This window comes from Wyeomyia smithii, chromosome 1, assembly GCF_029784165.1.
Source record: "Wyeomyia smithii strain HCP4-BCI-WySm-NY-G18 chromosome 1, ASM2978416v1, whole genome shotgun sequence".
In the NCBI taxonomy this organism is placed as follows: domain Eukaryota; kingdom Metazoa; phylum Arthropoda; class Insecta; order Diptera; family Culicidae; genus Wyeomyia; species Wyeomyia smithii.
In genome coordinates this window covers 45,830,926-45,857,785 of record NC_073694.1, presented here as the reverse complement: position 1 = coordinate 45,857,785, position 26,860 = coordinate 45,830,926, and the positions used below count along the sequence as shown (strand labels likewise).

At 38.9% G+C, this 26,860-nt stretch overlaps 1 protein-coding gene across 3 annotated transcripts in view; it reads right to left on the bottom strand.

The window, feature by feature from the left end:
* Positions 1–24,170, bottom strand: part of LOC129717999 (uncharacterized) — a 47,440-nt gene extending 23,270 nt beyond the window's left edge. For 2 of the 3 annotated variants that reach the window (XM_055668371.1, XM_055668372.1), the window contains exon 1: positions 23,764–24,158. The gene's annotated coding sequence lies outside the window, so the exon portion shown is untranslated. Of the gene's footprint in view, positions 1–23,763 lie in introns of all 3 variants that reach the window. The other variant, XM_055668370.1, reaches the window with a different exon arrangement.
* Positions 24,171–26,860: the final 2,690 nt, after the last annotated feature.

Here is a 26,860-nt window from a genome sequence, read left to right as displayed (position 1 = left end):
AAAACCAATTGGTAGTTACGCATTTTTAATATTTCTCGAATGTTTCAGAACAAAAAAGTTTCTTTTAGTGTGTATTATTGTATTTATTTTAGAACAAGAAAGTCGAATCAACAAAAAAGTACATTTTGGACATATTGGCTTTTACGTCAACTATGCAAGAAAGGCAGTATAGGCTAACACATGTGATTACTGTTATACTCAATCAAGGCACTTAATAAATGATCGTTGTGAATCTGGAGTTTTTTCAGTTGCCAAATCACGTTGAAATGAACAGGCTCGGAAGCTTGTTCATTGTGATGGCCAAGGCATCTTCCAGTGTCTCTACAGAACTCTGGTACAAGGTACTTACTTAGCCCTGGAAAGATAATCTTATTTCGACGTGAAATTGATGCATAAATTTCAAATTAAATGATTTGAAAGGCAAGTTTTTGTTTAAAATTTAATATTGAGTGATCATTATGGTGGTAACACATCGAGACATAACAAATACCAGAATTCTGTTTTTTAAAAAACGTGAACATATTGCACTATTTGAAAACGAAGAGGGTAATGTCACTAAAGCGAGGAGTCAAATTGACGCAGACTGTCTTTCGAGGGTTAGTGATGTGGTAATTTAAAAAGAACGGAAGTTGTAGAATTTCTCAGCTGCTGGCAAAATCAGAAATTGTCTTTTTGAACCCATGCTCGAGACAAAAACAAAACCATTTAATATACACTGTTCTTTCACTATCCAGAACCTGGAAATCGCACTAACAATTAAAAATTTGATAAAGTAGTAGAAGCCAAACATTCAGCAGCATTTGTCTTTCTAATTGAGAAAATATAATACATAATTTTCAAAGTTTGTGTGTTCATATGTATACGTGTGTGAATATTTATGTGTGTTTGGGAGCGTTTGTGTGTGGATTTGTAATAAAACACAATGATTCATTTTTCCACATTCACTTCACAGAGAGTAACATTTAAATTAAACTAGAGCTACTAAGCCATACAAATAACATACTTAAGTCAATTTGGAGAGTTAAGTCAGTGATGAATTATCATAATTGTAACAACACCAACAAATATATTTTGGTATAAAATGATTTGGACAAGTTTTTGGATGAATTTTGATGATATTGTATGAATCGAATAAGAATTATTTTGAAATTTATTAACTAACACACTAAAATTGAGATTTCCCGAGATCCAGTCGGTGTTTTTTTTTTTTTAAATTAAACCAGAGGCGTAAAATGACCTCTAGAATTGACCCCTATACTTGGATTTGATGGACAATTTTTTTTATAACAATGGTCCAGCGGGGTACCGTGTATATGTTTTCGATACAGAGGGTCCTATAAATCGTAATTAAAATATCATGTCGCATTTGTTACATGGTTGTACCTGGAACTACAACTTGTTCTTAATAGTGCTGGTGCGGACGCGCAAATAGTGAATGTCCTCCTTCTTAACACGCATCTAAGGTAAATTAGCCTATAGTGGGCCCCTTTCCTTCCCGTAAAAACGTGCCAGATTAACTCAGTTTATGTGGAACTCGAGGTATTTTCAGAAAAATTCCATCGCGTAATATCTTTTCTAGCCATTCTGCATCAGAATCACGAGAAACTTTAAAATTCCGATTTGTGTTAAGAGGAATTGAGTTAATCTGACGAGTGGTCCACTATAGGTTAATTTACCTTAGAAAGATTTTCTTTACCTCAACTGTGTTCCGTTAGTATGCTATCAGGTACCTATCTTGTATCGCTCTCATCAGCACTAGCACATTGTTCGTATGCGACGCACCCACTCAAATGCAGAAAATTGTAGTTTGATTATTCGAAACTATTGTGACGGCTGTCATAAAAGGCTGTAGGAAGAATAAGCGTAAGGAGTAGCATACATACTTCTCGGCACCTTACCTTTGTGCAAAGAAAAGCAAACTCCGCAATAGAGCGTACCAATAGAGTTAACAGCACCTTCCACAGCGCTAGATTTTGGATCTCCCTTCTGTGTGGAAAGCACCGTCTACCTATAGACATGTCCTCAGTTTTGTGAAAATTAAATCCAACCATCCTTTTAAGGACGAACACATGTTTTTTAAAATGAGTTTTCCACATCTGTGTGTAGGAGTCACCGTATATTGAGAGATGTTTTGAAGGATTTTTATGTCGGCAGTCTTTCCACTACGATCGATCAATTATAGAGGAACACTCTCGAATGTCACCAAAAAACTGTCATTGCCTGGTAGTTTTTTCCCCTGTTTTCAATGCTCATTCAATCAGTAGGTACTTAAACTGCAAAGCCACTTCATCTACTTTTCATTTGCTGTCAAAATTTTAAATACCGGCCAAGTGGTAACGATTGAGGATTGTGATTTTCTAGCAACTCATGTAGAGGAAAAAAATGAAAATGAAAAAGGTAAGAAGAAGAGAGGGTGATAAAGTAGAAGAAACAAAGGAGAAAGAAGAGAAGAATGAATAAGTAACAGTTCAAGGTTTGTTCCACTTAGTATCTGCCCATTTCGTTGTCGTACCGAGAAACCTATGATAGCGTTTTGATCTGAAAGGTTTGTTTACTTACAGGTGAAAATTTCGCGCTAAACAAACCAAATGTGGAAGTGGAACATTGGACCGGAAATTACAAGTGAAGGTCATCAGGGCAATCCAGAATAATCCTGGAGTCTCCCTCCGTGATTTGGCGAAAAGGTTCAATGCAGCACATAGTACAGTTCGTCGAATCTTAATGCGTGAAGGATTACGGTCGCATCATGCTAGCAAACAGCCCAACAGGACGCTGAAACAGAACCTGGTTGCCATAACCCGAGCCAGAAAGCTATACGAGCAAGTCTTGACCGTGTACAACGGATAAATGGACAAATCCCGGGTTCGGGAATTTTACCATGCTAACCATAAGGAGATTGCTCAAGTTACCTTCAAATTTGTTTTCGCGGATAAACTCGCCCGCAATTTGATGATTTGGCAAGCCGTCTGTAGCTTTTCATCACAGGAACAACCAAGAATGGACAAGTCAACAAGTGTCTTTAGGAGATAATTTTGCCGTTCATCCAGTCACACGAAGGCCCCGTTAAGTTCTGGCCTGATCTAGCTAGTTGCCACTAAGCAGAATAATATTGATGTTACCGAAAAAAAGTTTAACCCTCAAGCTGCCCACAGTCTCGTCCTATTGAAAGCTATTAGGTAATGGTTAAACGTAAATTGAAGAAGTGTGGCAAATCAATCAAAACATCATCTGATATGGTGAAGTGGTAAAGAATGGCCGATACGATTGTTGTTGCTACTGTGCAAAAATTAGTTGAAGGTTTTCGACGAAAAGTTCGAGAATTTATCAGAACAGCAGACAAATATTTTTTTTTCGTAAAGTTCAATAAAAACCCTGCAAAAACTTATTTTTACCAATGTTGTACGTTATCCCTCATGGGGAAATCGGAAATTCTATGCGGTCCTAACGTCTCCGCCAACCACGCCTGGGTTCGAATCCCAACGCCGACATAGGTGTCGATGGTTGTGGGGTGGCGTGATCCACTCACAACCAACCCAACTGGTCTAGATTTCATTCTAGCCGACACTGGGAGATTTTCTGAGGCGAAAAATCTCTGGGATCACGCCTTCCATCGCATAAGGAAGTAAAACCGTTGGCGCCGGTCCGTTAATCAACGGGTCGTAAGTTAGGGTCCCGGGTGGAGTCGCCTCCGAGCGTCGGTGATTGGCACAACAACAGTGGCGGAACTAGTCCGACGGAAAATAAGCGAGAATAAAAAAAAAACCTTAGAAAGTGTAACACAGAATAAGTTACGTGAAAAGAAGGTGGATGAGAATCAGTCACTTTTCCCGGTAAATTTTACGTGCATTTTTCTCAGAGTGTAGGCCGACGTATGTACGAAGAGCTCTTTTGTTGAGCTCTAGAAGCTTTTTTAAGTGATAGAGATAGAGATAGAGATAGAGATAGAGATAGAGATAGAGATAGAGATAGAGATAGAGATAGAGATAGAGATAGAGATAGAGATAGAAATAGAGATAGAGATAGAGATAGAGATAGAGATAGAGATAGAGATAGAGATAGAGATAGAGATAGAGATAGAGATAGAGATAGAGATAGAGATAGAGATAGAGATAGAGATAGAGATAGAGATAGAGATAGAGATAGAGATAGAGATAGAGATAGAGATAGAGATAGAGATAGAGATAGAGATAGAGATAGAGATAGAGATAGAGATAGAGATAGAGATAGAGATAGAGATAGAAATAGAGATAGAGATAGAGATAGAGATAGAGATAGAGATAGAGATAGAGATAGAGATAGAGATAGAGATAGAGATAGAGATAGAGATAGAGATAGAGATAGAGATAGAGATAGAGATAGAGATAGAGATAGAGATAGAGATAGAGATAGAGATAGAGATAGAGATAGAGATAGAGATAGAGATAGAGATAGAGATAGAGATAGAGATAGAGATAGAGATAGAGATAGAGATAGAGATAGAGATAGAGATAGAGATAGAGATAGAGATAGAGATAGAGATAGAGATAGAGATAGAGATAGAGATAGAGATAGAGATAGAGATAGAGATAGAGATAGAGATAGAGATAGAGATAGAGATAGAGATAGAGATAGAGATAGAGATAGAGATAGAGATAGAGATAGAGATAGAGATAGAGATAGAGATAGAGATAGAGATAGAGATAGAGATAGAGATAGAGATAGAGATAGAGATAGAGATAGAGATAGAGATAGAGATAGAGATAGAGATAGAGATAGAGATAGAGATAGAGATAGAAATAGAGATAGAGATAGAGATAGAGATAGAGATAGAGATAGAGATAGAGATAGAGATAGAGATAGAGATAGAGATAGAGATAGAGATAGAGATAGAGATAGAGATAGAGATAGAGATAGAGATAGAGATAGAGATAGAGATAGAGATAGAGATAGAGATAGAGATAGAGATAGAGATAGAGATAGAGATAGAGATAGAGATAGAGATAGAGATAGAGATAGAGATAGAGATAGAGATAGAGATAGAGATAGAGATAGAGATAGAGATAGAGATAGAGATAGAGATAGAGATAGAGATAGAGATAGAGATAGAGATAGAGATAGAGATAGAGATAGAGATAGAGATAGAGATAGAGATAGAGATAGAGATAGAGATAGAGATAGAGATAGAGATAGAGATAGAGATAGAGATAGAGATAGAGATAGAGATAGAGATAGAGATAGAGATAGAGATAGAGATAGAGATAGAGATAGAGATAGAGATAGAGATAGAGATAGAGATAGAGATAGAGATAGAGATAGAGATAGAGATAGAGATAGAGATAGAGATAGAGATAGAGATAGAGATAGAGATAGAGATAGAAATAGAGATAGAGATAGAGATAGAGATAGAGATAGAGATAGAGATAGAGATAGAGATAGAGATAGAGATAGAGATAGAGATAGAGATAGAGATGGAGTTGGAGTTGGAGTTGGAGATGGAGATAGAGATAGAGATAGAGATAGAGATAGAGATAGAGATAGAGATAGAGATAGAGATGGAAATAGAAACAGAAATAGAAATAGGAATAGAAATATAAATAGAAATAGATACAGAGACAGAGACAGAGATAAATGGAGAGAGATAGAGGAAAAGGAAGATAGAGAGAAAGATTTACAGTGAGAGAAAGATAGTGAGAGAGAAAGATATAGAGAGAAAAAATGGTAGGGAGGGATAGAGAGAGATAGATAGAGATAAAGAGAGATGAAGACAAAGAGAGAGATAAAGAAAGAGATGGAGAGTGAAGAATATAGAGATAAATAGATAAAGAAAGATAGAGAGAATGATAGAGAGAAAGAGGCAGATAAAAAGAGAGAGAAAGGTAGAGAGGAATAGAGAGAGATAGAAAGAGTTGAAGAAAGAGATGAAGAGAGAGAAATAGAGAAAGATAGATAAATAGAACAATGTATAATGGAGAACAGTGAAAAGATTTGTAGAGAAAGATAAATTTGTGGTAGAAAAAGAAGAAAGATGGGAACTAAAACAGTCACGGAAATAAAGAGCTATTGCACTGACATCTGTTAGTAAGAAATGTTATTGTTGGGTATGTATGAACGCGGATGGCTTGTAGTGATTTTGTGTTTTGTTTTAGGCTAATGGCTCTCAATTCATGACAAGCAAGATGTAGGAAACAGAGAATAAAAGAATAGCAAGTAAACAAGAGACAGAAGGAAATACGTAAAGTAAAAAGTAAAAAGCTGACTAATTCAGTTACGAATGTAACAGATACTTTACTTTTAGCAGCATACTGTATACAGTAGGGTGAGTCAAGATAGTTGATGTTTCAGAACCATGTTTTTGTGGTTCTCTTATGAGGCCCCAAGCAATCCTAAACTTACAAGAAGTCGATTGTTTCGTCTCCATTTGGCGCATTGCATTCTAAATTGCTCGAAGGTTTGTATGATAAAAGCTACTTTTTCGCATTTCCCATTCTAGAAGGCTTAGCTTCATTAATACATTACATTACGTAAAAGTATAGTGTTTCGGATGCTAAACAACTTAACCAACGGCATTAAATAGCTAAACAGCGTCCATTGAACATGAAAATAGTTGCAACATCACCTTAGGTGAATGTATCCAAACCAGGGCTCAACATTTTCGAAACAAAACAATGAAACTGATTATTCCGCGCTGTCACTTCGATTCGAACAGTTTCATTTTCACTTGATTCCTTCCGGCTGCTGTCATCGAATCACTTCTTTCTTTCTTTGTTGTTCATCGGATCGTTTCAAATGAAACTGATGACTATTTCAACTGACGGAGAGAGTGACGGAAAGAGAGAATCTTTTCTTTTCTTCAGTATCTCAATTAAAACTAGCACCGCATCGCACCGTTTCATATCGTCACATTTTCTTTTCTCCCTCGTTCATATATTTTCGCGCAGTACTGTGTGGAAGCCCTCTGTCTCCGTTGGCGCTAATTGTCAATTTCGATTGAGAATCGTCATGTGAGAGTGACGGTGATAATCTTTTCTTTCAATTGAAACGCATTTGTATCAGTTTCGAACCCTTCAGTTGTCAAACTCAAAGCAAGGCCTTCCGAGTAGCTTACGTGTGACTCACGGAAAGCTTGAGAATGATACAAAAGCTTTTCAATTGAAAGCGACGGGTCAAAGCGTTACTACAACCTGATAATTGTCAATTGAAAATGATTTTGTCAGGCTCTGATCCAAACCCTTCACAAAAATTGTTACACATTCTATTTCACTTGAACATCAGGGATGCCAGCTCATTTTTCCAAATGTCTTCACATTCCAATAAAAAACGGCTTTACATGTCTTCCAACCCGAGATGGCTCGTTAGGACCGACCAAAGACTGAAAAAGTTACCTGCAAATCAAAAACTGTCGAGCAAAAACAAAAAAAGATCACCACCTCTGCAAAATGCGGGTCATATCACATATTTTCTAATGTTTTCACAATGTTTGTCTTCACAAACAAAGTTGTCTTCACCGCAGGGTAAATGTCTTCCATTTAAAGGCATGTCTTCCAATCTGGCATCGCTGTTTAACATGTTAATTCGTGTTCAAAATGCCGCTAAAACAAGAGGAACTGCGCGCTCGTGGTGTACAATTCTTCGAAGCAATTGAAAACGAAAAAGCTCAAAGTTCAAGAGTAAACATATACCGGTATCCATTGTATTCCATATCCTGGATTCTATGACAGTAATCCGGAAGATAGGTAGCGGCCGTCCAACGGAGTTAATAAATAAAAACCCAAACACAATGGATACGTTTGCGTTGCGTTGCGTTGACGTTAATTTGACAGAAAATGTATGGGCTAACTGTCAAATTGCCGCAAACGCAGCCGCAATGTATCCATTGTGTTTAGGCATTGAGAAAACGCCTCGCTCCACAACCCGTTCAACAACAAGGATTCGGAAAGTCAGCGGAAAGCAGCCAGAGAGTTCCGTTGTTCAAATTCATACATCTGCAAGCCTTTAAGGTGAAACGGTATTGAAACCAAAAATAGCCGATTTCGAACCATCACTTCGAATTTTCAGAAAAACAAGACTCGCAAATAGATAATGCGTTTCCTGTGAAAGCGCAACTTTATGTTTATTTCACCGCAACAAACATGAAATAGCGTTTTTGCATTAACTGTTACCGAGTCTTGTGCCCTTGATCGTTCGACCTGGTGGCTCGAAGTCGGCCATTTTTGGCTTCAATACCGTTTGGCCTTAAAAAAAAAGGAAATAATGAAAGCAACTTTTCTTTATCGAAGTCGAAAATGCCCGGAAACGATCGATCCTACACTAAACACAAATTCACTGATCTTCCAAAAATAATCTACAAGTTCGAGCACAAGTTTAAGTTCGAAGATTGTACATCGTAATATCCGATAAAAGAATTTCAAAACCGTGGTTCAAACCAAGCGGTTTGGTATTAATCAGGAAGTATATCACAAAGAGTGTTTGAATAAAATGTTTGAAACGTATTTTAGCCGTACAAAGCATGATCACACTACGTTAAGCATACGCAAATCTTTCTGGAGAGCCAGAACACATCAAAAACCGAAGCACAATGAACTGGCTCTGAAAATATTTGTAATCATCAGTATCGTTTTTACATAACATTTTTTCACAGCTATCAAAAAAAAAAGGTGGGAACAACAGCACAATGGCATTTTTGGCCCATAGAAAAATCTTTGCAAAGTATCAGTCAAAATAAAAAAGAACAATTGAAAAAATACTAAAACTGGGGCATTTTTCATGGAATTGCCCCACAGCAAAAATATAAATTGAGATATTTAAGGTATGAGGTATGACAATTTACTCTCAATGCAATATAATTAATGATTCGATGATAATTAAGATCATTCGAGATTCCATTCTAGGTATATAATTCACCTTAGATGTACTTTTCTGCTCGCGAAAGCAATGACCAGATCAAAGTTTATTAAGCTCAGCCTGTTAGTGATCAAGTTGCATTACTGCTTTCTCGAATGGCAGCACGTGAAGCAAGTTGTTATACCGAGAGCTGCAACAAATCCCACATGAGTGTATCATGCAATGAGATGAATTATGCTGCAATATCTCTATGCTAAATAATTACAACATAGCTACTAGGCTGGCGCTGTGCAGGTTGCGCTCACATCAAAAAGTCGAATAAAGGCGTTGCTGGGTGGGCTCGAATGAGGTGCACGGTGAAACTGTGGTACTAGTTCTATCCAAAGCGGAGGGGAAAACTATATTCGCGAAATCGATTTCCTCACTCGCCTGCAAGAGGTCGATTTTTATCAGCATTGAGAAATTAAGGCAACCGCCCGTTAATACTTCAACGGGCGTCATTAGTCCAATGCTGTCCAACAGGTTGCGTGTAGCAATTTGGCGTGCATTTTACGCAAGCGTAAACAGGAAAATCGTGCCTGTTTAGCCTAGTTTGATAAAGGAGTAAGTATCTAATATAGAAATATATCCATGAGAAATGCAAGACATTAGTTTGATCACTTCAACAAATTTAGCAATTGAACAATTATCATGCACTCAATACGAGAACAAAAATTGAATTAACGTGAGTGTAAGAACTGCGCTGTAAGCAAATTTAGAAAATCTTGCCATTCGCAAAAAAAAAACTCAACTAAGCAACTCGCGGTAAAGCTCAACCAAAAATTGCTCAGTTGAGCACCTCAGCTGCAGTTTGCGTTGGCCATGAAAGCGTTCTACCATGTGCCGCTAGAAAGCCCTTGATAACTTTTAATTACTCCTCGTGCGTTCGCGTAACGTATGCTAACTTCTTGTGTGCATTATGGACGTTCCAATCGACTGGACATGTTTTTTGCAGTCTAAGGTGGATGGCGTAATACTGGACTCCTATAAAAATTTTAATATGGAAGTGAAAATAACTGGGCGACGAATCACTACTTTACACCTAGAAACGGTAGCATGAGTCGAAATGTTCAGTCAACCAAAGACGAATTAGGATTCACTTGGATAACAAGATATCGGCTGCCTTAGGCAGTGGATTAACACATCGTTTTGCAGCGACTACGTGTACAAATGCGTTCTAAGTAACAAGTTGAGAGCGCATTAAAGGGTCAGTAACCCTCCAAGGGAGAAACCGAACAAGTGCTTTATTACGCATTTGACGTGAAAAAAAAGTTTATCGTCAGGTACGTGACTACAGTTTTGTTTACATTGCTAATGTGAGAAGTACTTGTCATTAAACTAATGATCGTAACGTACGGTAGATGGTTATACAACTTGTTGCATACACGAGGATCAATTAAAGCTCAACTACAACGATTGACACACCTTTCATTATATGTCATCGCTGTGAATCATCTTCTTCAATATCCTGTCGACAGAGTTTGATCAATTTTAGTGTAGGGGTAAGCGGGGTAAGACCGCCTCCTTAAGCAATTCTGTTTATAGAAAAAAAAGTTGCGGCTGCATTTTCATTTTTTCTTCGCTAAGAGGTTCTTCTATTCAATACCCGCATTAAAAAAATAAGAACTGAAATACTTTTGTTTATTTTTCAGCTTTTTTTTAAATTTTAAAAATTCATTGAAAATGTGCAGATCTTTTTCATGCGGGGTAAGCCCGCCCACCAGCGGGGTAAGATCGCCCACCATTTTTTTGAGGATAAACAATATTTTTAGGACCGAAACGGTTGATTCTATCGGTATAGTGTCTCTGACAAAGTTGTAGATGGTATTTTTTTTCTTTTTAAATAAAATATACACTGTGAAAAATCTGAAAAAAAAAATTTTTCTAAGTTTTAACTTATTTTGTTTTCTGATTATTCAAGTTCAAATCAATGTTTAGGTACCATTTTTGGTTTTCAAAATAAATATATTTTTCAGAATTGGGGTTTTTCAAGATATTGAATTCATAATATACCTATCTTTAAGCTAAAAATTAAAACTCATTAAACCTATCTGTATGATTCTTTTGAAGACTTATTATGTATAGAAAAATACTAATAATTATTATTTCTTTCATATATATTTTCAATTTTCCATGTTTTTTTTTTTGAAGAACAAAATTACCAACGACTCTATACACCAAATAAACCGTCCAAAAAAAAAATTCTTCACAAAAATTGAGCTATTCATATTTCCATAACTCCATGATCCAACAACCATAAAATTTTAGCTTACCTTTTGTAGATTTTACAGGCAAAAACATGTTTTTTTCAACAAAATTTGAAAAAAAAATTATATATTTTTAATTTTATTTCTATATTTTTTCTTTAAATTTTTTTAGAGTGTGTACTTTTTTCGAAAGTAAAAAACTACCATTTTCAATTCTGCCGGAGACGTCATACCTATCAAACACACCGTCCAGGCTCTAAGATTATTTTGGTTGATTAACACCATTTTCACACAGCTTTACTTTTTTCAAAAATAAGTCTTGTTAAAATATATTACTAGAAAAGCTTAAACCAAATCGAAAATGGTCGATTAACATCGATGTCTTATGTGGTTTGAAGTTGCTTTACTGATCCTGTAAATGTTCCCTTTGTAGTGTCGAGGCATTTGGGTCTTGAAGTAAAACAACAAGCAGTTGGATTCGTGGCGGTTTTACCCCGTGTATAGTGGGCGACTTTACCCCCAGTGGAACATTTTCATATTTGACCAAAAAATAGTCAAAATAACAAGATTACTCACGGCCTTCGATATTTCCGAAAGAAGATAGATTCAGGCAAGCCATTAAACGTATATTCACGAACAAAACAATAGATTTTTAGACTGAAAAACCTTAAGTCCCGTTGCCGCAAAACAATAGCGCATTGACTGGTTGCCAGCTGAAAGGTTGTTTTTGATTATTTCTGCGACCGTTCGTGCACTATCAAAACAGAAAAACGTGCAAAATGTTATGTAATTATACTGTAATAGACACGTTAAAGAAATTTTTCAATTATTTTATAACTTGGTAGTAAAACTACGGTGGGCGGTCTCACCCCGCAGAGCGGTCTTACCCTGTTTACCCCTACACTGATCTTCACTTACCTTGTTTGTCTAATGAACGGTTCGATCATTATATCGGTAACATCACATATATGATCATCCAATAAATGCATTCAGTTGATTCCAGATGCGCCTCAAGGTCCGAAATAGTAATTGCCGGCATGGTTTGCCAGTTAAATGCAACCAGTTGCCCACTCTCCAAGGGTGCAACAACCGTAATGAAATCGCAGCGAAAATTGCATGTGGTGCGAATAAGAGATACAATCGAATTTGGCGAGAATAACGCAAAGCTTGGTGCAATATTGATTTCGGTAGATGCACTGAACTATTCTCATCATCGGTGCATGGCAGGATGTTTATTTTATATTGAAAACAGAAACGACGCATTGTTACATACGTCGGCGCAATTGTAATTAATAGACCATACACACAATAATCAGCCCCGCTATTCCGAGAGTAACTATTGATTATTGCCGTTCCAACATCCGACGAACGCGTTCAATTACATACCGGTGGCGAAGTTTAACTGTACAAATGGTTTATCATTATGCAAAAATCATTTACCGTGGCGGAACGCGAATGTCCGCAAAAATTCTCATTGGCTTGCAATCTTGCGTTGAGGTTTGTTACGGGTTAGAACATAAACCATCACGCCAAGCACTGATGGACGTATAAGCTTGACAACGATCATAACCACATGGGAAATGATTACTTATGACAAGCAATTGTTGACCAAAATGGAACACCTTTGATAGCGGTAGAGACCCTCCTCAACCCTGAAACTGTTGTGAACACGTGTGCAGTAGAATCAATTTTTACAATGATTGCATGGAGCAATCACGCAAAGCAAATTTCTGCATATGAGAAACTGTCTCCAGGTGGGTTTCCACAGTCTGGTGCGAATAATTTTTATGAGCTAACTGCAGACAACAATGAAAGAGATAGAACCCAGTTGCAATGGCGGACAAAAGTCAATAGTTGCGCTTCAGCGGCGAAAAATTACCAGATCCAGTGCTGAGACTGCATTCGGAAAGACGGTTGTTGGTTGTTTTTTTTCTAATTTATATCTGAGTCGTCAACAATTGCAAGCATTTCCGTATGTTCACTAGACGGTTGCGAAGGTAACCGTCACTCCGGCGTCATAGATGAAACACTAACAGCGCTTTCAGTGTTTGTAAGATGGAAATGATCATATCTTGCTCATCAAATACTATTTTTCCAATTGTATGAAAGAACCACACGTAATCATGAATAAATTACATATGTCAAGTAACACTGCTTCCTACTGTTTTTTTTTCTCGGATGCAAATCACGGCAATTGTTGTCATGTTACTTCCCATCCACTTGCGGTAATGGCAATGCTTTGTAGGCGGAATAGATAGGCAATGTCAATCAGAGAGCGTTGTACAACTTACGCAGGCATTTGTGATTATCTTTTGAACAGTTTAACAAAGATAAAAAAGTTTCAACAAAAAGAATGGAAACCACCCCGATTACTGAATAATTTCTGAGAATCAAGGCTATTCGCTGGACCAGGTCAGTGATGTCAGTTTACTCAGTACTTACAAATGAAAAGGCTAATGTTTTTTTTAAATGAATTAGTTAAAATCATAATAGAATCGATGACTTCCTATCGACAAAATAGGTTCCTCCTATAATAAAACTAGTCAGAGGTACATTTAGTTGAAAACTCTCCAGGGAATTTGAATTGGTGATAACATTGGCAGGAGGGACTAGGCTAAATGTAGTGAAAAATAGGCGAGAAAGTAAGGGCAATGGTCAATGGCTGGGCACTGCGTACCATGAGTAGTTCGTGTACTTGCAGGCATAAAATAAACCCTGTTGTAAACCGTAGCATCCTGTCCAGCAACTCCAATCCGTCCCTTCTCGTGGTACAAGCGGGGATACGAGTAACACAGCGAAGACCATGGTAACCAACCCGTGGAGGGACCTCAACCTTATACTGACAGGGAAGTCTGATTCCCTGATTAGGGGCAGCTCACAACAGTGTCTGACCCGGAACGGGTGGCTAAATAAGGAAACGTGCTGTCTCAAACGCTATAGCCAAGATGGCAGCCCCATCACTAGACTATGTAGCGTGGCCCTAGCAAGGCAACCTACCTAAATACTTACAACAACACTACACTTCACTACAACACTTCGAACAATGAAGTAAATATAAATCGGAACATTCGGCACCGACCTAAGCAACGAAAAACGGACCACGAATGGAAATTCGGTACCTGAAACTACAAGTCGTTAAATTTTGTTGGCAGAGACAGGGTGCTGCTTGAGCAGTTAAAACCTCGCAGGTTCGGCATTGTGGCTCTGCAGAAGATATGCCGTAAAGATGAGAAGGTGTGGACAACGAAGCTCAGTTCTAGCAGAGCGGTGGAGCAACCAACGAGCTGGGAACTGCTGGGGTTTCGTGTGCTGGGCAGAATGCCGGATCGCATGATCAACCGGTAGGCGATCAACGAGAGGATGTGGTTGTTGAAGATTAAAGGTCATTTCTTCAACTACAGCATCATCAACGCGCACTGCCTGCACGAAGGTAGACCTGACAACAAGAAGAAATCGTTCTACGCGCAGTTGGTGGCACATACGAAAGCTGCTCGTCACGGGACATCAAGATCGTTATCGGGGATATGAAGGCCACCATGAAGGCCACCGATGATAAGGCCTCACAGCCTACATACCGACATGAGCGACAACGACTAACGGTGCATACAACTTCGCAGCTTCCCGAGGCCTAGTCAATAGAAGCACATATATCGAGGAGCTCGAAAAGAGTTGATCGCGATTCTGAGGTCAAAGAACGCCAGCAGGTGAAAAGAGATCGTGAAGAGCTGGAGCAACCATTTTTAGCCCGAAAAAATAAAACGCGCAGGTTTTACGAGAAGGTAAACCAATCTATAGGGACGAGGAGGGAACTTGATGACAAGCGAGCGCGAGGTGATCGACAAGTGGAAGCAGTTTTTTGATGAGCAACTCAATAGGAGGGGCGGAAAGGAAGTTAACCGTGGAAACAAAGAAAATGGTACAGGTAAGAACAGATCACCGACAGAGCTCTATAAACATGACAAAGAGCCACTAAAAATAGCACTTCTCTGTTTAATTTCCAGAATTTGGAAGAAATAGACTCCCGGAGTGGATGAAAGGAGTTGTGTGCCCCATCTATAAAAAGAGCGATCGGCTATAATGTAGCACCTACCGTGCCATAACGTTAAGCAATGCCGCCTGCAAAGTTCTCTCCTTAATCTTACTCCACCGTCTTTCTCCTCTAGCAAAAGTATTCGTAGGCCAGTAACAAGCGGACTTCACACAAGTACGCGCTATTACGGATCAAACCTTCGCTCTGGGGCAACTCCTTCAAGTATGACGTGCCCACACATCAAGTCTTCGTGAATTTCAAGGCAGCGTATGATTCAGTCGATCGATAATGCACGACTACGGTTTTCCGGATAAACTGATACGGTTTATCAAAGCTACCTTGAATCGGTGATGTATTACGTGTGCGTATCGGGCATATTCTCGACTCTCTTCGAAGCGCGCAGAGACAAGAAGATGGACTATCCTGCAGGTTTTTCAACATTGCTCTTAAGGATTTAATCCGACGAGCGGGCATCGAAACGAGAGGCACGATTTTCAGCATAGACTTCGCAGACAACCTCGACGTTAATACGAAAAACTTTTGGACAGCGAAGGCAATCTACGCCAGACTAAAAGTGAAGGCTAGGAGAGTTGGACTGGATATGATGTGTCGTAAGCCGCCGACAATAACACAAGTAAGAAGATCCAACGAGGTATTCAAGCTGGAAAGCGGGCCTACTTTGGGATTTTCAGGACGTTTTATCCAGGAGCACACAGCGTCACACGAAACTGGCGATGTAAAAAATCCTAATAAGACCAGTAGCTCTTTATGGATTTGAAACCGTGACGCTGCTCACGGAGAACATATGCGCACTGGCGGTACTTGAACGGAAAGTGTTGCGGATAATATTGGGTCGGGGAAAAAGGAAAGGTCGTATTTCTGATCGAAATTTGACGCTTTATTTAACATACTTAGAATTATCCGATTTAAGTCAAATATGAGCCATTTTGTTCGCAAACTTGTTGCCATTTAGAAGGCAACTTCATTATTCCCTCTTCATAAAACCCCCCTCCTTATTTGCAAAAAGTTAGACAGCCAACCTCTTTTGAGGCCAACTTAGTATCACCAAGAGTGTTTTGCATGGACCGAAAGAGATGGTAATAACTCTGTGCCAGGTCCGGACTATACGGTGGATGCGATAGAATATCCAATCTGAGCTCCTGTAGCTTCTGGCGGGTCATCAAAGATGTGTGAGGCCGAGCGTTGTCCTGGTGGAAAACAACACCATTCCTATTGACCAATTCTGGCCGCTTATGGTAAATTGCCTGCTTCAAACGGTCGAGCTGCTCACAATAGATAACCGAATAGAGGGTCTGGCCTTAATTGTGCAGCTCATAGTGGATGATTCCCTTCCAATCCCACCAAACACACAGCAAAAACTTCCTGGCCGTCAATCCGGGCTTGGTGATGGTTTGGGCCGGTTCACCGCACTTCGACGGGTGTATCTTCGACAGCCACTACACCAGAACGAAATCGATCAAACCAGCGCTGTGCTATGCGAATCGTTACAGTATCGGGCCCATAAACTTCACAAAATTTTTTGACCACCTTCGTTGCATTTTTACCTCTCAGGTAGTAAAAACGTAAAACATGACGAATTTCTTGCTTGGTGGACTCCATCTTTGGCGCGCTGTAACTTGAGACTGAATCGTACGATCACAACACTGTCAAAACGTCACTAGTAGCATAGATTGTCGTCTCTTAGTAGCCGTACAGTATGACCCGACGGGATAAATATAACACAAGAAACATATCCATCCAACTATTGACAAAATACGGCATTTTTTTTCCCCAACCCAATATTTGGTGAGGTATAAACCGAAAGCGTAGATTGGCGCAGGCGTATGTATCACGAGCTGCAGGCACTACTTGGAGATATTCCCATTATGCACTTAACGACTTGCACTCGAGGTCGAGAGGTTGTGATGGACCGGACATGTCGCGAAGATACCGGACGACAGTGTGGTAAAATCGGGTCTTCAAGAACCCCACCTGCACCACAACTAGAGAGGTCCAACGTGTTAGGTGCCTTGACCAGGTTGAAGCCGATTTACGAGTGTCGAGAATCCTAGTTTTCACACTACAGATTGTATTGCCGACAGATTTTGATTGCCAACATCCCCGTTTGTGTGGTCCCAAAATACGACAGAGCTTTTCATTGGAAGAGGTGTGTTTTTTAGCTAGAGGAAGAAGTAGTGCCGCCAACGTTTGTACCATTACTACTGCTGATACCCGTTGCAGGTACCTATATTGCCGCTGGCTCCAAGTTAGTATCGTCCTAGTGGCCATACACTAGTAAGCTGATTGGTTTGAGCAGAAAGAGGCTTTTCTATAGCCGAGTGCATTCCCGGTTCACTTGGTATGTAATTCTGTCGATCGAGATAGGAAAAGCAAGCATCAAGTGTTTTGGCGGATTTCTCAATCGACTGCTGCAAGAACGAAGGAAATCTGTTGAAAACAAAGCGTTTTACAAACATTTGAAAAATGGCAAATTTTGTCCTCTCTTCCGTTTTAGATTTTCATTTAACACTATGAAGCCGAACTTCCTAAGAGACGTAGTTCTAAGTCAGAACTTTTTTTTCTTGAGAGTGCCCGCTTTGATTTGTTAGAAGAACTTTTGGCAAATAAACTGTGCATCTCAAAAACATATTTTAAAAAATATCTGAGATGACTAATTTTTTAAATCACTTTTTGTTTTCAAAATATTATTTTTCACTATTGAATCCGAGATTCAGTTTTTTCAATATTTTTAAGGTAAATTTCAGACAAGCAGGTTTAAGGTAAATTTTAGAACTCAGCCTTCGACAACTTTTATTTATTTTTCATTGTTATTATTCAGTTCAGATTATTTAAAAGAAACTCAGCCCTTTTTAAATGTTAGTACCATAAACTCCGATCTCTAAATATCTTAAATATTTTAAAAATATACTGAACACAAAATTGTTTGGTTTTTCTGGCATGCATTGAGCAAGACCCTTGAAAAGTTTAGCAACAATTCTGCTGTTTTCAAAAGTGCTCTAAATGAAAAAAAAGCAGGAAAGAAATATTTTTGCTTTTGTCATCTCGCACATTTAGACAATTACATATGAGAGTTCGCGTAGGTTCGAACGGCCTCTTAATTTTTTTTGGTATCGTCAATGCGAATTATGAGACGTCTGGTTAAGTTGCAGTTAGGCTTGTTATTCTCCTCAACATGTGAAAAAACCGGAGTTTTTTTCCTGTATGGACTTCCTCACTAAGATCAGAATCGTTGATTAATTGTTAGATATGCCCGGGTGTCTGCTGTATCCCGCCCTTCTATTATTAGCAATACCGCTTTTGCGAAGTGGCATGCTTATTATTTTATCCATGCTTGTGTGTAATGTGATTTTATCATTTCTTTTACACTCTATCTGCTCTCTGAGCCTCGTTCGTCCTACCAAATATCACCAATCACAATTCCCTGGAGAAGCTTCGTCGTGCATCCTTTAGCTAGTTTCATTGATGAGGGACTTATTTTTTGTTAAGAGTAAGTCACGTAAAGGTATTATAGGTTTCAGCGTAAAGGAAGGGTAAATTGTGAGGTAGCTTGAGAATAAACCCATACTTAAGTCCAGTTTTGACATCGAATGGCCTGATTCTACTATGATTAGAACCCACGACCATCCACTTGGCAAAGCGGACTCTGTAACCTTGCGGCTATGCAGCTCCCGGAATTGAGTTTTATTCTGCTCTTGGGGAGCTGCATAGCCGCACTTCTTTACCGGCATGAGCACTGCACGTAGCAATTTGCATTTCTTTCTTTTGTTTTGTTCTGTGCTTCTGTCTCTCTAAAAAAAAATCACTTGCTACTTACACCCCAACCGAGCGAAACAAGAGTGGTGAATCACACTACTGAGAATACGCAGAAATACACCGCAATGTACACTGCTGAGGAAATACAACAGAGACAACATGAGTTGACTCACTGTTTAGTTATTGTACGTAATCCCCTTTTGTGTGAGAGAGCTCACCTCAATCTATTATCTCCCACGGTGTTTGTTGCAAGCTCCTCACTACACATGATTTGCTGCACTCTTCAAGCGTCGATTGTTCACCAGTTTGAGAGCAGTTTGTTCCGCAGCGAAAGATATTCTTCTACACGCTAGTGATTCTCTGAGAAGAAACGACAAGTCTGGTTGGTGCGAAATCCTTCTATTGCTAATAATAGAAGTGCGGATTACCGCAGACATCTGAACGATATTCTTTAAATATTAACGCGCTTGCGGGATATTTACCGCATTTTATTCCATTGGCTATATTTACAGATTTGCGCGTCCGATTATTGTTCATTTAATTGCACCACGTGCAGTATACATACACACACCACCGGGTATATCAGCGTCTTCCAGAGCGCAAGTTTGAGCTTTTTACGGGTTATTCTTCTACTACGCTTCTTTTACGCTGACAGACAAATCATTGAGACACATGGTCGTTTAGAAGCTAATACGCTTGACATTATTGGACATGAACACTTCATCTCTAGCTCTTGCCATTTTTTAGATATATCGATCTATGTATAAAAGGTACTAAGCTTGCAAATGTTGATGACACCCCGTTAAGCATACAGACGCGAGGCATACGGACGCGAGGCATAGTACGCTAGGCATAATGGACGGCAGGCATACGGACACGAGGCATATGGACGCGAGGCCGAATGGACGCGAGGCCGAATGGACGCGAGGCCGAATGGACGCGAGGCCGAATGGACGCGAGGCCGAACGGACGCAAGGCCGAATAAACGCTAGGCCGAAAGGACACAAGGCCAAGAGGAAGTGATATGGAATGTGTTATTATCGTCATCATCAACACAGCATTCGATAACATGTATTTCGCTACAAAGTGTCATTTGAAAAGCAATACACTCGCGGCCTTCGGCCGACTCGCTGTCCGAGCGAATGCTGTCCTTACTCGCTACCGCTCGTTCGGACTTAACTAAGGGAAGAAAACTCTGTTTGAGTAGACCTAGCAAACCAGTAGATCAGTCGTTTGGGTGCGAGAGGCCGCCGCTTCCGACGGCGGGTCGGCGGCCGGCTCGGACTGCGGAAACCACGGCGGCTTAGTGCCGCCTCGTTTCCTTGCCCTCGATTATGCGTCTTCGCCGCATGATTTCAAGAAAGGTATTATACCCAACTTAAACTCTTTAGGAATATAATAACACCTGAACTACATAATTGGATCTCATGCGATCGTACAACATCGCGTCCATTCGGCCTCGCGTCCATTCGGCCTCGCGTCCATTCGGCCTCGCGTCCAATCGGCCTCGCGTCCAATCGGCCTCGCGTCCATTCGGCCTCGCGTCTATTCGGCCTCGCGTCCATTCGGCCTCGCGTCCGTTATGCCTTGTGGCAGTATGCCTCGTATCCATTATGCCTCACATCCATTATGCCTCGCGTCTGTATGCCTAGCATACTATGCCTAACATCCATATGCCTAGCGTCCATATGCCTCGTGTCCCGTCCCCGCAAATGTTTATCTAGATTAATTTCCGAAAAAGTATTTAAAGTTGCTCAGTATAATAAGACCTCACGTACCTAAAATGTTAATTGAATTGTGAGAAGGTGCTATCAACAAAATAGATGTTGTTCAGAAACTTTTAGAACTTGTCGCAAACTGGAACATAGTTATTGTTGCATTTTTGGAAAAACAAATTTCTGTACATTTTTGACATTATCATTTTTTAATACAAAATATACGTTTGACAGTAAGCGGGGACCTAGCGTAGTTGGTAACATCTCCCCCAATTTCGCTAGTTGCCTGGGTTCGAATCCCAACGCCGACATAGGTGTCGATGGTTGTAGGGTGGCGTGATCCACTCACAATCAACCCAAGTGGTCTAGAGCAGGGTTGACATTTGTTGACACTCTTGAGTGAAAGTGAAAAAAAGCATCCATAAACGTTATTTTTTTACAATCCTTTCAGAGTTCTCCTTTCCCGCTTTTTGCATGGAAGTGAACTGTCAAAACACCTCATTATATTTCATGCGATGGAAGCAAGATAACAAAATCAGTTTATCAGTTAACGAATATTGTCGAGGCATCGGTCAATGTCAGTGAAAAAGTGTTTCGGTGAGGTTTATTTTGGTTGAGTGGACTGTTTGTTTTTCTTTTTCGCTTTGAAGTGAAGATCATTTGGTTGGATTTGTCGTCAAATTTTATTCCGTAACCGTGAACGATACGCGCGATCTATTTCATCTGAGTATAACAGCACGATACTAGGACGAAAATCTAGTGTATCTGAAAGAGTGCTGCGATCATTGGAAGTGAAAATTGAAAATGATTGGCTGTAATTTTCGAAGAATTTTGCTGGGGAAAATGACTTTTATCAGCACTGGTCTAGACTCAACCCTAGCCGACACCGGGAGATCTTCTGAGGCGAAAAATCTCTGGGATCACAGCTTCCATCACATGAGGAAGTAAAGCCGTTGGCGCCGCACTGTGGTCCAGAAATGAAAAAAGGTGGTCATAAGGCATTTTCTCATAAACGTTACATTTTAGAGAAAAACTGTCTTCAGGATCGTTTTAGAATAAAAAAAGATCCTTCTTTGGACATTAACAGATCCGTGATTAATCCCCCTATAAGTGAGATAAAAAGAATATTTCTCTAAAAATCAATATTTTTCATCGCCGTCTGTGGCAAAGTTTTCCAAAATAACATAACAAAACATTTGCTAAAGACACAAGGTAGCTATTTCTCAATCTTATTGAGCTATCTGATTATGTTCAATGATGTTTTAAAAAAAAGTTTCTCCCGTAAAATTTATATTTTATACGACTATACCTCTGATATTCTCACTGAACTTTTAAAACAACAATAAACCTGCATTTTTTATATGTTATATCAGACTTTTTTTATGATAATTTAGCTTCTATCAATTTGCATCAAAACGTAAAAATGCAAAGCTTGCTATGTTTTTCCCAACAAAGATCCGCTATTGACCAACATGACATAAATGAACTTACGTTAAAGTTGTTTTGTTCCATGATTTTTTAAGTTTCTGCAAATTCCTGCAAGAAATTTTAACTGCCTTGTGTGAAGAACACATAGACAATTCAATTGGTGGTAATCTTGACGGCAGAAAATCGAAAATTACTCAAAAGTAAATCAAAATCAAAAGTAAATTTTTTGGCAGGAAAATTTGATAGAAACCTAATTGTCATAAAATAAAGTCTGCTGTAACATATAAAAAATAAAGGTCTGATGTTGTTTAAAAGTTCAGTGAGAATATCAGAGGTATAGTAGTATAAAGTATGAATTTCAACGGCAAAAACTTGTTTTTTTAAACATCATTGAACATAATCAGATAGCTCAGTAAGCTTGAGAAGTAGCTACCTAGTGTCTTCAGCAAAGATTTTTGTTATGTTATTTTGGAAAACTTTGCCAAAGACGGCGATAAAAATTATTGTTTTTATAGAGAAAATCTTCTTTTTATTTCACTTGTAGGGAGATTAATCACGGATCTGTTAATGTCCAAAGAAGGACCTTTTTTACTCTAAAACTTTCCCGAAGACAGTATTGCTCTAAAATGTAACGTTTACGAGAATATGACTTTTGGCAACCTTTTTTCATTTCTGGACCACAGTGCGCCGGTCCGTTAACCAACGGGTCGTAAGTTAGGGTCCTGGGTGGAGTCACCTTCCCGGGCGTCGGTGATTGGCACAACAACAGGGGCGGAAATAGACAGACGGAATATAAGCGAGATTAAAAAAATACGCTTGACAGTACAAAACGATTTTTGATATAATTTAAATAAGAAATTATCGAAATAAACGCATACTTAAGAGTTGCTTTTTTTTTTCAAGGAAACATTAAATTTACTTTATTTTCCAATTCTACACACGCTTTTTAAATATATTTTGTTTTTACCATCAGGATATAAAGAGTTTAAAAAAGAGAATTCAATTTGCAAAAACTTTTAAAAAGTTAGAGCATTTTTTTATGATTCAAACGCGCGTTTTAAAGTTGAAGGTACACTGAAAATATATTTTAGTTTATTCCACTAAAAAGGTGTGTATTATATACAAAATCTTCTGTTGTTTTCTGAAACGAAACCAATGCGTGATAAATATGAAGGTACTTTCGTCAGAACTGTCAAAGTACGTTTTCGTATACGTAACGATTCTCCGTTAGAAGTTTGGCACCTTGGTCTTTTGACCAACGCGGCACCAATCGTGCGTACAGTTCCTTTGAGATGCCGCTAGTCTAAATTAGCTCGCATAATATCACTTTTCGATTGTTTAGCTCTATTTCCATATTAGGGTCGGTTCACAACAGCGTCTGCTCATCGAATTGGATGACCCTCAAGTGATATATAGATTATTAGCCCACCATCCTCAGTTTGTGTATAAAAAGTTTCAATGAACCAGAATCAGAGGCTTATTTCAAAAATTTATCGGACTAACCAATTTTTGTAAATGAGAATATCAATATAAAATCACAGATTTTCTTCAAAACATTTTGCACTCTATGACTAGCTCAAAATAACTCTGAGTGCCTTCTTTTGAACTACAAACATTAATCACGTTTGTCGTAATTATCAACTCAACCATGCGCTGACCTCACCAGAACTCACACTAATAACTATATCCACTAATCAATAGTAACAAATGATAAATTTATGCAAACAAAATTTATTCTAACGCGCTTTACCTTTTCTTAACCGGCTAGCTTCTTTAGATCACGCCAGCGTTTCACCCTCGACCAGTATGGCAGATTACTTCCGGTAGCGCCGTGCCATTGTGAGGATAATTATGAACAAATGATAACTGCACGTGTGGTAACTAGTTGCCGCTCAAAACGAAATTATAATGATTTGCACCAGTTTGCCGTAGATAGTCATTGCTCCAAGTTATGATGCTTCTCTCAAGGTCATTACTATTCAACTATTCCTATTACTATCTCAACTATTCAAGCAAGTAATTCCACATTTTTTTCGCCACTTCTTCTCGGTAGCACTCGAAAATAATAGCGGATAATTTTTTTCTCCAATAACGCTTCACTCAACTCGAAACCATCAAGAATCGCGATCCATTCCGTCGCGCATGCAAACTGCGAATGATGCTTAAGGAAAATAAAACCCAGCAGCCAAGCTTCGCACCTAGCGCTGAATTCAAATGAGCGCCCCGCAACTGGGTTACCGCCGCACTGCGTGCAGCTGAGCTACGGTTTGTTGTTGTTCATTCCGTGGGTCGAATCAAGTCAAACTATGGGAGATGAGCCCCCCGAAACACGTGCCTTCGATTGAGTTCTCGTCGATCGTGAACTTGATTTCGGCAGCCGGTCGATACACATACCGGCGGTTATAAATATATATGCATCGATGATCCGGTATTTTGAAATGGCTCATTAGTGGTTGTAGCATTGATGAAGGGCTGTACTGGTTACATGGAATTTATTTGCATCATTTATCGATTGGAGTAATAAGCAGGTGTAATTAGTTTAACAACGTTTATTTTTATGGAACTGGATAAAATTATTTCTGGGTGGGTTAAAATACTAGCTTTACGTCACAGAACAGATATTCAACTTCGAAAAAAAACTCTGCTGCAAATCCTGCTCCACGCTTTTGCATTTATTTCTTGCTGTTCTATCCTACATTGATTTTACAGTGCATCGCTAAAACAGTTCGCTCCAATAGTTTGAACATGCATAAAAATCTATTTTTTTGCTTCAATGACCGGACAAAAAGGTGATCTTAAATCCGTCAAAATCAAGTTAAGGCAGTACCGCATTCAAGAAATTTTTTAGCAGAAATTCAGTAGCAATTCACAATCAACATTGATAGAAAAAATTAAACCAAAAATCTTTCAACCATTCAAACATTCCTTAACAAATTTTCTTGGACCGTACACCGCGCGACAGTTGAAACCGTTTTAACCAGTTAGTAGAATTACTTTAGTATTTTTCTTAGAGTTGGAAACCGCGTTTCTCGACTAACGGCAGTATTTATTTTTCTCGTACCGTTTATTATGCCTAATATTGCGAGTAATGCATATTAGGCGTCGTACACAAATTACGTAACGCATGAAGGGGGGGGAAGGGGTGGTTTGAGACTGCGTTACTTACCGTTACGTAGGGGGGAGGGGAGGTAGTAGGACAGTTACGTAACTGTGATGTTTGCTCGAAATTGAAATCTTTGGAGGGGAGTCAGGCTGCTCAGCGTTACATAATTTTAGGGGGGGAGTCATATCGAACGTTACCTATCGTTACATGGGGTGGGAAGGGGTCTGAAATCTAGTTTTTATCGTTACGTAATTTGTGTACGACACCTTAGACGCGCTATACACAGTACTGCTTGCGACATTAGGTACAATGTAAAAATAAACGATTGTCGTTAGTCAAGATATTCGGTTTTCAACTCGGCCACAATGGAATTCATTAAAAAAATATGTACGAAAAAACCATGCACGTATGCGTGTGGTACTGTACGATTATCATGAAAAGGCACTCTCGCTATACCAGTACCGGAGAAAACAAAGAATTCTCTCGACAAAAGAGCGGCGACAGGTCGCACAGTTTTTTTGCTTTTTGGTTTTGTATGAGGAGGAGATAGGCCGAAATAATTCTTCACCACGAGCAGGTATGAATGATATAAGTGTAATAAAACTTTGAGTGTAAAATGCGTTCTCTCCACCGATAGATGTCGATACTTAAAATAAAGAGATTTCGTCTCGTTTTTGGTTCTTTAGTTGAACATATGTGTTTAAGTTAACGCGAACTAATCTGCAGAAGAGAATTGATATAATAATTGATATGACTAGGAGAGTATAATAATCCTATCCTTGCTTTACTATTAGTGTTTTCATTTACAGCACTAAACGAAATAAAGTGCTGCGCTCTGACTTAGAGAGTTCAGGGCCTTTAGGATTTTGTGGAAACACACGAAAGTTGTATCCGTGCGAAAACACACCAATATTATGCGATTTTAGTGCAATTTTTGAAACCTGGATAATGACATTTTTTGTATAAAGCGTGTTTTGGTCGCCAAAAATTATCAAATCAACAATATGTTTACCAGTAATTCATCGTCTTGCATGTGTCTTGCATCCATATTTTCATGAAAATTTTATTTTGTTATATTTTATTAGAAAGTTTATTTTTAATTTTATCTTTTTTACATTTCATAGACGTAAGGACATCTTCAACGGTGGTCTATTTTTGAAACAACTTTATACTAGATTTTCACCAGCGAAACCTGAATAAAACCAACTAATATGGACCAACTTTTCGTTCTCCGCACCGGTGTTGTATATCTTGTTGTTTTATACCGCTGACATCTGTCACACTGTCAACAATTCAATACCCCATGCTATCAGTTAATGAGACTTGTTATAATAAAATGCGCTTAATATTTAACAAACAGAAAAACGGTAACTTTTTCGCACATTAAACGATTACTTTGGCAAGACACTTTATATCCACAAGGCTTTATAGATTTGACGGTTTGACCCGAGTGTCAGTGACATTTCTCAGGATGGATTGGTATGATCGAAAAATTTCTGCTACAAGTAGGGCTTCGGAGGATAGCGAAAACTATTTGATAGTGTAGATGTTCATCTTCCGTTTTCGTCTCATCAATCCTTCAAAATCTTGCAGTTCTTCAAACTTGGGTTGGGTTTTGAGGATATTGGGTGGCATTTCGCAGCTCGATTCGAAAGATTTTCGCTATTTTCGAGTAGGTCACATACTGCCAGTTATACTTCAAGCTTAAAAGGAGCTGTCATTGTCATTTGTCCTGCAGCTCATC